We start from the raw sequence: 14,633 nt of genomic DNA, 5'->3' as shown, positions 1-14,633 counted from the left end.
TTCACAACTTGGTGAGATTGGTGATTCCCTTTTTCCATGGTACTGTGCATAGCACCTTCAAGCATTATAAAAGATATGAAGCTTTCCAGTAAATACCAGCTTGAATTCTCCATGTCTTATGACACATATCAAGTGTCTTCAGCAGTAGTATCTTACCATGAAGTTTTGGAAGATAAAGTACATTGGCAATAGACTGCAATGTTTGGGTCTCTGTGGGACATCACCTGGCCTTTCCTTTGGTCTCTGCTCCACTCTTTGTCCCTGTATATTATTTAGAAGCAATTCTGGGTTAAAATTTTGAGAAGGGTGGGTGGCCCCATCCCTCGAACAGGGGCTGTGCCTAACCTCTGGATATGGTCTCTACAGGATGTCTCTCCCCTTTATTGGGTGTTTCAGCTAATGTCCTCACCATTGGGTCCTGGGAGCCTCTTGCTTTCCTGGTATCTGGGACTTTTGTTTGGCTTCCCAAAGTTCCCCATCCCCCATTGCTACACACCTCTGTTCAATTTCTGACCCTCTGTGCATCTCCCCTATCTCCTCCCATACCTGATCCTGCCCCCCCTTTTCCTCCCTCTCTCCTCTCTTTTTCCCAAGTCCCTCCCACACTCTACCTCCTGTGATCACTTTGTTTCCCCTTCTAAGTAGAACTGAAGTATCCACACTTTGGTCTTAGCCTCTTCATGAGCTTCATATGATGTGTAAGTTGTATCATGGGTATTCCTAGATTTTTTTTCTACCATCACTTATCAATGAGTTGATTACCATGTGTGTTCTTTTGTGACTGTGTTACCTCACTCAGGATGATATTTCCTAGTTCTATCCACTTGCCTGTGAATTTCATGAAGTCATTGTTTTTAAAGGCTGAGATCTAAGTCCTTTTCATTCTCTGGTTCATTCTGTCCTCACCTAGTCTTGTCTCTCTTTACAACCTGTCTTTCTATAACTGCCTCAGTAAAACTGCCTCTTTCCTTTCTCCTACACTGCTACCTCTTATGTTGCCTCTCTTTACTCTTTCTTCTTGTGAGACTTGGGCATACCCTATTCTGTCAAATCTTTCTCTGATTCACCTCTTTGCCTACCATTCAATTGGACCTCACTTTGAAATATAAGTGCTTCCTTCTACAAACTAACTTTACCTTCATTGTTTGGGATTAAACACGTGTACTAAGTGTGTCCCTATATTATCACTAGAGGGATTAAAGATGTGAGTTAAAGACTGAACCACACCATGACTAGAAACAGGGTTTATTTTTTCAGTAAATAACACAGTCTCAGAGTTCACAGTGTGATAAAAATATCCGGCAACACGATTAGGTCTTAATTGTATAATTCTACTTCTCTAAAATTAATAAATGGATTGATATAAAACAACATCCAACCATGTCATTGTACGACCATGTACATAGATCAAAGATTAATCAATATAATTTTAATTAATATAATTTGTAATATATTATGAGTATCATTTATTAATGTTTTATTAGAATATGTGAATTAATGAAAACAATGATTGAAATGTAATCATGACCTTGATATTTGAACATTCTAAATTATTGTCAATCTCTGAAGACAAATATGCACAAGTATAGTAAATTAAAATTGACTAGAAAGAAGTTACTTGATCAGAAAACCATTGGGTAGCATCTTACAAAAGCTGGCTTTGATCTCCCCTATGATATGACCCCTCCCAGAGTGTATGATTATCTACAGCAAGTGATCTATTACCAAAGAATGATAGAAAATGAGACAGATGACAGAGGGTGACATTTGGTACAGAAGACACACTTTGATTTGTGTGATAATAGAATGTGGAATAAGATTATTTTAAATCAATTCTTTATAGTGTAAAGTTGTGATTTTTATCAATACCATTATTAATTTTACCACATAAATTATTAGGTTACCTTCAGATGAAATTTAATCTGAATGATTCAACAACTTTATTCTGTAATGTAAAAAATTATTTCCAGCACACCACCTAGCAATATAAAAGTACAAGAAAAATCAATGGAACCACTGCATACCATTAGAGTGGGGATAAAGTGTGCATGACGCTCTTTGTTCAGTCCTTAGCATTGCCCGACACCAGTTATGGTGGCATACTCCTGTATGCCCAGTACTCAAGCCATATTTGGCTGCTTATCAAGTTTGAGGCCAACATGGGCTACATAAGACCTTGTCTCAAAAAAGACAGATGAGAATAAGAGACATAGAAGGACGTTTCTTGGACATCCTCTCTCCTCCACCCCTAGCATTTTAATAAAGAAACAGTCTAGATAGGAAGCCATTGAGTACAATCCTTTAAAATTGGGAAAGTGATGGTTAAGTCTTGCTCTTCACAGCTGATGGCTTCTGGCTTCTGGATGGGGTGGGGTAGTGAAGGTCTCAGTTTTCTTGAAGGCGCTGCCCACTGGGAGTTTGACCATGCTTTTGTTAGTGTCCAATAATCTCTGAAAAGATCCCAGACTCGAATAGGATGCAAAAGCAAAGACTGTTTATTCAACAGAATTTCTTGCAAGCAAGGGTACCATTCAGTTAAAACGAGACAGTAAGTGGGCAAGCAGGCCCAGTTTTTATGCAGGAATAGGGGAATTTCAGGTAGGGGTATGAGTGCTTCAGTGATTGGTCAAAGATCTGGAGGGTCTTGGGAACTTTCCAGGGTGGTTACTGACTCAGACTACCTGTCTTCTACCTTAGCCCAAATGACAAGGTGCTGTCCTCTGACTGTGATTGGCTGACTAATGGGGCCTTTCCTGGATCCTTGTTCTCATTTCTGTGAAACAGAAACTTAGGCCTACTTTCCTGAACTGCCAATTTGCAACCTATAGTCAGACTAGCTCAGTCTCCTCACTCCAGTGAGAATATGATCAACATAAATTGGACTTGGTATATTTTTCTTCTTTTGTTTCTGGGGAGGTCACAAGGGTGAAAGTGAATATGTTTGGGATGCATCATGTGAAATTTTCAAATAATCAATAAAAAAAAACTATGTTAAAAAGAAAATATAAAGAACACTATAACATACCCATGAAATGAAGTAATATATAGTTACAAATAAATCTGGTCATTAAAGTGTAGTAGCACTATAGTAAAATATATTCTGAAGAACATAGTAATAGTAAAGAGTTGGGAATTTCAAATAAATGGCCTCACACAGGTGAAAGCAGAAACACAGGAAACATCAGTGGCTCTGCTGTAAGTTTGCTGAGTCACACAAATTTTGTGCTGGCAGCAAGCAGCCTTGAGATCTCTGACCATGTTCCCCTCCCACTCTGCAAACTCTGATGAGGATTGATTAGACTGAGGAAGCCAAATTGGCCATCCAGTTTTGATCTTGTTTAAAGCTGTGCCGCTCTCCAGTCTGTGAAATAGGAACAGAAACAGCAAGTCAGAAACTAACAGGCAGGGTTCAAGACCCTGGCAGTGATGCCTCAGAGGATACTGGGATTTTCCTGAGGGATCAATAACTGTCTGGTGGGTGAACTTCCTGAGTTTAATATAGTCAAAGACTCTTCTTGTTTGTTTTCTATACATTTTTTAACTTTTTATTGGATCTATGTGATTTTCACATAGCGCACCCTAATTCCACTCATCTCTCCCTTCCCTTGTAACTGCCCTCTACTCTTGCAACACCCCCACAAAAAAAAAACCTCATGATAACAGATGTAGTGTGTCACAGTGTGGCCCCCAGTATACCCTTGCATCCACATGTCTTTGCATGCAAATGTTCATTTCCATGATGTGTTGGTCTGGTACAAGGCTTGTACTATTCTATCAATACTGAAACCTCACTGAGACTGTTCTAGGACATCCTGTTGTGCCCTGTATTTTTGGATCTATAGGGCCAGGCAGCCCCTTCATGCAATCCAGCTGTTCATTGATGGGGTAGATGTTAGGGTGAGTCAATTCAAAGCCCTGGATATGGGCCTGAGAGGTATCTGAGCTGCTCAGCCTACTGGCTTTTCCACTCTCATGCCCTTGGGCCAGCTTTCCAACAATCTCCCCGACTCCTGCAACCTGGGCCAGCTCTACCCTGCTGCCTAGGTGAGGTGTAGGGCCCATTCCCCCAGTTATTATAGCTGTTGAGGGACATGGCCAGTTAGCCCACTAATTTCAGGGCCAGCTCTCCAGCCTCCTTGGAAAGGGTGAGAGGAGGGAGGCATATCCTCCTTGGCCCTGTCAACAAATGTCAGACAGGTGGTGGGGCCAGCTCTTTCATGCCCATGCCCTTAGAAGCCTGCTCACCCATGCTCCCAGCACCAGGGTCAGCTCTAATGTGTTGCCCAGGTGAGGAGCAGAGGTGCAGGGCCTGCTTTCCCAAGTTTTGCAGCTGGTGAGGGTTAGGAACAGCTCTCCTGCTCTCATGACCCCAGCGCCAGCTCTTGCACATGCCTTGGGTGGTGAAGGGCCAGAAGGGAGGAGAATATGCCTCCATTGACCACATAGGAGACAAGTGGTAGAAACACTCATATCCAGGGGAGGTTCACCTGCAACTCCCACAAGCAATGTGCCCACTATGCAGAATATTGCAACTGCCTAGAGGCAGGGTCAGTTCTCCTGCTGTCACGCCCCCAAGGCCAGCTCTCCCAGGATATCCAGGTAAGGGGAGGAACCAGTTCTGCATAGCCTTCAGAAATCACCATGTCCCCAGGTGGCAGCCCAGATTAAGGATGCCTGCCTGCCTGGACTTTGTTGGTAACAGACCCCTGCTGCTACAGGGCCCTGAATCCAGATGTGGCCTCCTGGCAGCATCACAGGCCAGGACCCCACCATGGTCCCAAGTGACATCACCAGCTACTCACATCAGGCTGCTTCTCACTACCCTTGGGTCTCCTGTCTACCACTCTTCATTGTGCCCACATCCTTCTGTTTCTCTTCCATTTCTCCAACTCTTACTTGCTCCTTTAAGGGGTCCCTGGAGTTCTCAGAGTTTTGGAGGTCGTCTCAGTAGTAGTCTCAGGAGTGCTATGCCCCACTCATTCATTATGGCACTGGGCAGGGGTCATCTTGAACATGGTCTGCCCTGAACTCCCACACCCAGGCATGTACATCATTAGACTAATGGTCATCCCTGGGTAACTTCCTGTCTGAGCCCTATTCCTGGTAGTTGTCTTGGGCTGGCGCCTTGTCTAGTCCCAGTAGCCTTTGTGAGGATTATCTGTCATGGGCTCACTCCTATCCAGGGCCCACTGTCCCAAATAGGGTTCTTCTAGTCTCCAGCACACTTCCTATCCTGAGAGCTGATCTATGCCTGCCTGGTGCCAGAATAGTGGTTATCTCAGGCTCTCATTTTTTAGGGAATATTAGGCTACTAATTGTTCAGATGTGTATAGGTCAGAACACTAAGTGAAGACATAGCCTCTGTCCTCTCTGCCACCTACTGATGCACATGTGACACAGCAGCCACATCTGCAATGCCTGGGGGTGGGGGGATGCAGTAAGACAAAGAGTCTTGATAAACGACATGGCTAATATCTCTGAAGATTTGGAGAAATGAGCCCTTCAATGAGCAGCTTGTATAACCCATAAAATTATTTGAACTGAACCAACAGAAGGCAGAAAATATTTGAGTTGCTATGTACTTGATATTCCTCATTTCCTCAGTTAATTAGCTAAGACTTCCCGCTAATTCTACTCTCTTCCCAATTTTTCTGCTCCTTTGCAGTCTTCCTCCTTATCTTTTCACCATTACATTAATTTCTTATCGGTACGACATAAGGAACAAAGTGAATGGTAGCCCTTTCTCCTGGCCACCCTCCACACTGTGATTCAATAATACAATATGCTCGCAGTAGGCACCAACTACATCTAGAGTGAAACCCATCATTTTTCTGAGGAAATAAGAAGCTGGAGAAACTATAGTCACCCTCTGGGGTTCAATTAGGAAGTGACAAGTTTGACCCAGATTAGTCACAGTTGTAAGACACCAACTTAAATGGGAGCATAGCTACAAAGGAAAGCCTCTAAGGCTTTGGACTTTATTTCTTATGCACCATTGCTGAGAACTAACCTAAATTTAAAAGAAAAAAGTCAGGGAACTGAGAGCACATCGTTCAGAGAACTGTTTGTCACAGTTTCCAATGTGTTGTCTGAAATGTCCTGTCTGCTGTACTTATTGTAAGTATCAGAATGCAAACTGAGTATGCAAGTCTTTGCAGGGTTTCAAATGTGCTTTCAAAGAGTTCTTTAGCATAGATAGCAGATCCATGGTACAATTCTTTGGAACAATTATCAAAATTAAGCTACAATACACAGATTCGTTTTATAAAATCTCCTAATCAAAGTTCATAGTCAAAGAAAATATACAATGTTCTCACTGCCCTTCTTATATAATTGCTGAAGATTTCAAATGCACACCGATGACATTTTGCTTTTCTTTGGTTTATATAAATGACATTCAAGCAGGGCTGTTGGAGGATAGAGGAGTAGTCCTAGTGAATTCAAAGTCCTACAGAAAGGGATTTACAGACTACAAAGATGTATCTGTCAGTGCTCTGGATCCTGGAATCCCAAGGTTGGGATGCAGAAGTGAGTGATGGTAAAGATCATCTTCTAAACTAAACAAGTTCTCCCATTTCCAAATGGAGGGCAAAAGCTGTAGCATGTCTTCTGTGTGCACACATGCCATCAAGAGGTACACCACACTCCATGTGTAATTGTCTCCCAAGGTGCACCTTCTAATATCATCAGATTGGGGTTATATTTCAACGTACAAATTGGGGGTGGAGCAACATAAGCGTACCATCTATCAGAGAAGCTACACAATTAAAAACAACAAGAAAGAAAAACAAGCACATTCCAGTAGGCTGAGCTTTAATCAGGCCCAAGTCATCCCCATGGCTTTGAGTGACCTGGCAACAGCTAGCCTCATCCTGGCCTCTTCCCACAGTATTCAGCAACGAGTGAATTATGTATGTCACTTCTTTCTAGAGCAAAGGTTTCTTTCCCTACCCTACTCTACCTTTAAAAATTCCTACCAGGTTGTTTCCAGGTTCTGGAACAAAGCAACTATGAACATAGTAGAGCAAGTGTTGTTGTGGGAAGATGGGACATCCTTCAGGTATATGTCTAGGAGTGGTATAGCTGGGTCTATGTCTAGGGTCTAGGAGTGGTATTGCTGGGTCTATGTCTAGGGTCTAGGAGTGGTATAGCTGGGTCTATGTCTAGGGTCTAGGAGTGGTATAGCTGGGTCTATGTCTAGGGTCTAGGAGTGGTATAGCTGGGTCTATGTCTAGGGTCTAGGAGTGGTATAGCTGGGTCTATGTCTAGGGTCTAGGAGTGGTATAGCTGGGTCTATGTCTAGGGTCTAGGAGTGGTATAGCTGGGTCTATGTCTAGGGTCTAGGAGTGGTATAGCTGGGTCTATGTCTAGGGTCTAGGAGTGGTATAGCTGGGTCTATGTCTAGGGTCTAGGAGTGGTATAGCTGGGTCTATGTCTAGGGTCTAGGAGTGGTATAGCTGGGTCTATGTCTAGGGTCTAGGAGTGGTATAGCTGGGTCTATGTCTAGGGTCTAGGAGTGGTATAGCTGGGTCTATGTCTAGGGTCTAGGAGTGGTATAGCTGGGTCTATGTCTAGGGTCTAGGAGTGGTATAGCTGGGTCTATGTCTAGGGTCTAGGAGTGGTATAGCTGGGTCTATGTCTAGGGTCTAGGAGTGGTATAGCTGGGTCTATGTCTAGGGTCTAGGAGTGGTATAGCTGGGTCTATGTCTAGGGTCTAGGAGTGGTATAGCTGGGTCTATGTCTAGGGTCTAGGAGTGGTATAGCTGGGTCTATGTCTAGGGTCTAGGAGTGGTATAGCTGGGTCTTGAGGTAGATCAACTCCCAACTTTCTGAGAAACTGTCGTATTGACTTCCAGAGTCTGTTCAAGTTTGCGCTCCCACCAGCAGTCAAAGAGTGTTCCCCTGGCTCCACAGCGTTGTCAGCACGTGCTGTCCCTTGAGGGTTTAATCTCAGTCACTCTGACAGGTTTAAGATGGAATCTCAAAGTTGTTTTGCTTTGTGTTTCTCGGAAGGCAAAGGATGTTGACTGTTCATTAAACGCTTCTTGGCCACTTTAGATCCCTCTGTTGAGAATTCTCTGTTTAGATCTGTACCCCCATTTTTAAATTAAATTATTTACCTTGAAGAATAGATAAAGAAAATCTGGTATACTGACACACTGGAGTATTACTCGGCTGTTAAAAACAATGACATCATGGAATTTGCCAACAAATGGATGGGACTAGACAAAAAAAATCCTGAATGATGTCACACAGTCTCAGAAAGAAAAAAATTGAATGTACTCACTTATACATGGATATTAGCTATAAAATAAATGACAATTGTGCTAGAGTCCACAGACCCAGAGAGGCTAAGAAACAGGAAGGGCTTAAGGGTGGACAAAGATCTCCCTGGCAAGGGGGAATAGAATAGATTTTGAGGAGGAGACTAGGTGAGGCAGGTGAGGTTGGAGCAGGAGAGTTCAGGTGGCAGGGTGGGAGAAATAACTGGAAGAGAGGGAGGTTTCCTGGGCAAGATAGAAACTCAGTGCAATGGAAACTCAACAGAGTCTATGAGAGTAGCCTTAGCAAATAAAGACTCCTAGTAGTGGGGGACAAGGAGCCTGAAACAGCCATCTTCTGTAACCAGACAAAACCTTAAGTAAACAGACTAGGACACCAACCCAGCCACAAAACCTTTGACCTAGAGTTTGTCCTGTCTGCAGAGTGTTCCGAGATCTGAGATTATCAGAATCATCATCAAGAGACAAGAAAGAGATAGAGAGAGAGAGAGAGAGATCATCCAGCAACTAATGGGAGCAGATACAGAGTGCCAAACTATAGGCTGAACTTGGGGAGCTATGCAAAGTAGGGGAAGGAAGGATAGGAGGAACCAGAGGGTTCAGGACACCAGGAGGAGGAAGTCCCATAGAATCAATTAGGGGACTCATGGGGACTTAGAGAAATCCCGGAGCCTATAAGGGTCTGGCATAGGTCCTCTGCATATGTTATAGCTGAGTAGCTTGCTGGTCTTGTGGGGACCCTAACAGTGGTATTCAGGGCTGTTAGAGACTCTTTTGCCTACCTAGGGGACCCTTTTCCTCCCACTGGGCTGCCTTATCCAACCTTGCTGTGATAGTACTGCCTGACCTTATTGTAACTTATGCAGTGTTTAGTTAATGTTCCTGGTAGGACACCTTATTTGAGGCATAGGGGGTAGATCTGGGAGAGAAGGGAGTTAAAGGGGTGGGAGGGAAAAGTGCATTTGAGATGTAATATAGAAGAGGAAAACTTTTTTAAAAACCTACCAGGATTTTGAGACTCAGATTACATTTTTGATTCTTCTGCGTTCTGGTTGCTTTCTGCTTACAATACTTTCTGAATTTCAAGTTAGAAAATTTTCATTTTTTGTTTTTTATCAAGAGTTATCCCCTTTCCTCAAATTATAGCCCAGAGCTGACCACAGTAGTCTCTCAATATATATTTTCAAGCTAAACTGCCGAAATGCTTCCTGACATATTCAGTTACTTAACAAAATTTTAGGAAACATCTGTCATATTCCGGGCACGACGCACTACACTGAAAACCCATACCTGATAAAGCAAATTCTGCAGTTGTTGAGAAATGCTAACCATAAACTGGCTGTAATCCTAGGAACAAAGCATTCTACACGTCAATCATCTTTGCTGAGTGCAATAATTATGACACTTGAAAGTTACTCAGAGCCAACAAGACTTTTCTTGTGGTCCCCACATCATTTTCAGATGCAGAAAAGTACACACTATGAATTCAGAATAAAATTACACAGATATTGCATAAAATATTTGTTAAAATTCTAATGCCATACTACCTATGGCATAGAAGACTGCAGAAGTCAGGAAACCATTTTCCCAGAATTGTGTGCGTGTGTGTGTGTGTGTGTGTGTGTGCGTGCGTGTGTGTGTGTTGTGTGTTGTGTGTTGTGTGTGTTGTGTGTTATGTGTGTGTTGTGTGTGTGTTGTGTGTGTGTTGTGTGTTATGTGTGTGTGTTGTGTGTGTGCGTGTGTGTTGTGTGCATGTGTGTGTCTAAATACTTCTCTGATCAAAATCATTTTGTACTAGGTAGGTGTAATGTCAGGAGCAAACTTTTGAGTTTAGGCATGTAAGATTATGTATCAAATCTGTTTAAATTTGAAAGGAATTACGAAAAGAAAGATGAATGTCAGCTGTCTGTGTAATATAGTGCTTGCTTAAATTATGAATTATAACTTCTATGAATGAATAGCCTCTTCTGTCAGCACATGCCTGCCCTCTCTCTTACGCAATTAGAGTGCCCTGTCCATAACTGAAAATTCTCTAATTTTCTCTCAGTGGGTCAGTCAGAAAATGAGTTGACTGTGACACGGTAACAACCACAACTCTAACAACAAAACCTATATTTCTCTTCCATTTGCTATGTTCAGTAGATTGACAGGGAGCTTACTGATAGACGATCAGTCATCCTGTTGCTAACTTGCTGAAGCATATAGTGGCTGATATGGAGGAAAGAGAAAAGAAAGGTTTCCAGTCTCTTAATGCCCTTAAGGGTCCCCACCCTTAAGTGCCCTGCATAGAAACTTTGATTATTCTTTCCATTGTCTTCTCATTCCAATAAGACAAAAAAATGACAGGGCACATGGACATTCAATGAGCATAAAAATCCGTCTTCCACACCACTATATACAATTGTCTTCCAAAGGGATGCTGGCATCCTTAAGCTCTACCATCATGACTCCACACTGCCACTGAGCCACAAAACTCAGATACCAATGAACACTAGGAGTGTGATAGTCAAGGGAGAGTCATATTAAAAGGTGAAACAATTGAAGTATTCTACCAACTTATATAAGACACACACACACACACACACACACACACACACACACACACACACAAACACAGTGTACTGTAAGTGAATTCTAGGTTACCAAACAGGGGAGTAACAATGTCTCATTAGGTCACACTTCTTAAAAATAATAAACTTGCTGTGTAAGCCTGAGTTTTAATATGTGTTTTAATAATTAATTGTAACAGCTTTCTTCACATGAAACCAAAACACTTTCATATTTCCTTCAATGCTAAGACTAGTCATGTTCAACTAGGAGAAACTATCTGTTTCTCTCTCCTTTCCTTCTGGGGACATCTGTCAATATCCTGGGACCCAAGACAAGCTGCACATATGGATTCTTCTTCTAGCTTTTCCACAGTGACTTGTATCCATTTACTATAGCAACCACACTTATCAGGGATGGGAAATTCCTGTAACTTTCTATCTTAAGAGAAAGAAAGAACAGATAAATGATTTGTTCATGTATTGAAAACTTGGTCCTCAGTGGGGTAATGTTGGGAGGTTGGACCTTTAAGAGGTCCTTACAGCTAATTGGAAAATGTTATGGAATCACAGCTTCTTGAATCTTGCCTAGTTATATGGCCTCTTCCTCTTACAGGTGCTTCTACTGCCTTTGGCCTTGGGATCACCACCAGAAATGTATTGTTTTCCTTCTAGCTTTCTTTTTCTTTTTTTCTTTTTTTCGGAGCTGGGAACCGAACCCAGGGCCGTGCACTTGCTAGGCAAGCGCTCTACCACTGAGCTAAATCCCCAATCCCCCCTTCTGGCTTTCAACACTATCAGCTATTTATGTCTCTTTTCTGTAAAGTTGATCTTCCTCGGGTAGTTTACTATAGTAATGATAAATGTTACCCTTCTGTGACAAGATGATCAGCCAAATGTCACCATGTCTCTAGAAACCTTTTCCACCTTCTAAGACCTGTAAAGTGCAAGGCGCCAATTTTTAATCATAATTACATTAACTTTTAAGATGCATAGGAATTTAAAATTAGTAGCGAAAAAGCACAAACACAGCTGGCAGGTGAACATAATTGGAGCTACAGTTTTCAAGGATGAGTCCTGCTTAGAGCAAATGGTTTTGTTAATTGAACATGTAAAGACAGGGAATACTTTAGGGGTCAACTAAAACCTAACATGTAACTTTGGCTACTTTGTGAGTCCCTCTTTCTTCGACCCTTCTCTACCCTCTCTCCACCCTTTCAACCCTATAACACTAGATAGGAAAGGAAAAAGAGATAGCCATAAAGGGGATCATGTCATTGTTAGAATACTTACTGTGAATTAGGAGCATTGAGGTCCTTGAAGCATCTTTCCTGTCAGGATGTCTAATTTCCTCCTCCTCCTCCTCCTCCTCCTCCTCTTCCTCCTCCTCTTCCTCTTCTTCTTCCTCCTCCTCCTCCTCCTCTTCCTCCTCCTCTTCCTCTTCTTCCTCCTCCTCCTCCTCCTTCTCCTCCTCCTCCTTCTCTTCTTCTTCATGCATGACTAGTTAACAAAGTCTGACCAACAGCAACCACAGGAACCAACCAACAACAACCAACCAACCATTCCTTTCAGGGTTTTAGCATTTATACTCCTTCTGAAAAGTCCCCAGGAATCCAAACATCACACAATCACAGAAAGTATATGCCACTGAAAAAAAAGTATGCCCCTGGAGGTGCACAAGGTGAATTTGTAGTCTGATGCTGTACACAATCTGAAGCAGGCCCTTATCCCACACCCAGGATTAAAGCAAAAAATTCCTATAATGATTTTGGCTGTTGATAAGAACCAAAATCTCTAAAATTGCCAATAGAAACGTTGGCATCTAGAAATTAAGAGAAACTAAGAGCTCATTTAATAATGAAACTATAGAAAATTACAGGCTGTCCAGAAAATTTGGTGGTCCATAGGATGAGCATGGGAGGAGTTCTTCCATATAATTTTTTCTGGCTATTAAGACTTCTGGGGGGGGGGACTCTAAAAGAATAATGTAGCCAACAACAGAAAAAAAAATAGAAGACAGTGTTGGATCCCAAAAAGCTAGATTTTAGATGGATTTAATCTTTCAGACAGATTTAATCTTTCAGACAGGGGGTTTGTAAAGTTGCTTTTATCAAAAATTGGTATAGGAATTTCTCATTGAGATCCAGTGATCATGCTTTAGGATGTTTATTCAAAAATTAATTGTGATTTTGAAGGGTTATTTGCATTTTTGTGGTTTCTACAGCATAAGTTACAAAGGTTAAAGTATTGAAACAACTGAAATAGCCATCAACAGATAGATGGGTAGGGAAAAATGTGATACATACATAAAAACATGTAGGGTCAGAGAGAGACAGAAAGACAGACAGATACACACACAGACAGAGATGGACAGACAGACAGACTCACCCATACACATTCACAGAGAGAGATTAACACACACAGAAAGAGAGAGAGAGAAGTTAGTCATATAAAGAGCCAAGTTTGTTATCAATGACGACATGTGCAAACCTCAAGAATACTGTGCAATATGAAGCATGACCGTCATACAAGGACAAATCCTAAAGGATGATATTTCTTTAAATTATCTTAAGTAATCAAATTATTAGAAATGGCAAGTAACCTGGTTATTACCAGGGGCTAGCTGGAAGAAGAAAAGGTAAAATTCAAAACATAAGAAAATTACAGATGTCTCATTTTTCATGTGCTTACAACTCATAATAGAGTACTGTATATACAAAGTTTTGTTAGATGCAGATATCATGTTATGTTCATGACACCATGAAAAATAGAGAAAAGAAAAGAAAACAAAATAATACAAACAAAAGATTTCCATGGGAAAGAACAGCTAAGAGAGCTCAGACAGTTGCATTTCATGCTAATACAGGATTGTTCAGAAAAATCATTCTAAAGATATTATTATTTTCATATGATTGGTGTCACAGGCAGAGGGGCTTCAAAATGCATAATGTAAGGACTATTTAGGTAAAAACACATGCAACTGACCTCTATCATTGCAAAACCTACCTGATTTAGATGACTGGTCAACAATGTATGCTATATTTGAATGGGTCTGGGAAGGGAAGCGATGAAGACCTACATGGACAGTGTCATTCCTGGGAGTCAAGCTGTCATTTAAAGATACACATTAAAAATATTCACACTCCAAAAAAAATTGTTCACACCCTATTTGAAGAGAAATATGGGTTTTCTGCAGAGTGAATTATCATAAATTCAAATGGTTTCTCCAATGACACTCCATAATACGATACACAATAAATACATTAAGTATAAAAGTGACCTTTATTCACCTAATGCAATTGTCATGTTGGAGGCTTACTGCTTCCATTTGGTAACCTAGACCTAGTTCTAGAAGCCTCTAGCTTCTGTACAATCTAATCTGGGCCTAGAATATTTTCAGCTTTTGAGACTTGTGGCTGAATAAGCTCACCCCTTCCTAGTTGGTTTTGTTGTTGTTGTTTTGTTTTATTTTGTTTCTGATCTCCAGCTGACTGTTTCACCTCAGCTATGCTGATTCAAACTCCTTTCCATACTAACTATTCAATCTGGCCTCTCTGGATTTCTCCTGAATTACTCTGACTGGTCTCAAACTAACTCTAGCAACCTGCTATAATCTTCTGGTTCCTGTTCATTCCTGACTCATTCTGTCTTTACCTGTGTCTAGTTGTTTAGTTTGTTCTCTCTTCAACCTATCTCTTTAAAACTCTCTGAGCAAAAACTGCTCTCTCTCTCTCTCTCTCTCTCTCTCTCTCTCTCTCTCTCTTTCTCTCCCTCCCTCCCTCCCTCCCTCCCCTAGTGGTGCTCT

At 41.6% G+C, this 14,633-nt stretch overlaps 1 non-coding gene across 1 annotated transcript; it reads right to left on the bottom strand.

Moving 5' to 3' along the window:
- Positions 1-5,299: 5,299 nt before the first annotated feature.
- On the bottom strand, positions 5,300-5,429 carry LOC120100424 (small nucleolar RNA SNORA17). Its single transcript, XR_015655957.1, has one exon. It is a non-coding gene; the product is annotated as a small nucleolar RNA SNORA17 (small nucleolar RNA).
- Between the last annotated feature and the right edge of the window lie 9,204 nt (positions 5,430-14,633).

The sequence above is a fragment of the Rattus norvegicus genome, chromosome 1 (assembly GCF_021556685.1).
Source record: "Rattus norvegicus strain SHRSP/BbbUtx chromosome 1, alternate assembly SHRSP_T2T, whole genome shotgun sequence".
In the NCBI taxonomy this organism is placed as follows: domain Eukaryota; kingdom Metazoa; phylum Chordata; class Mammalia; order Rodentia; family Muridae; genus Rattus; species Rattus norvegicus.
The sequence above is the reverse complement of the archived record's forward strand: the minus strand, read 5'-3'. Positions and strand labels throughout refer to the sequence as shown.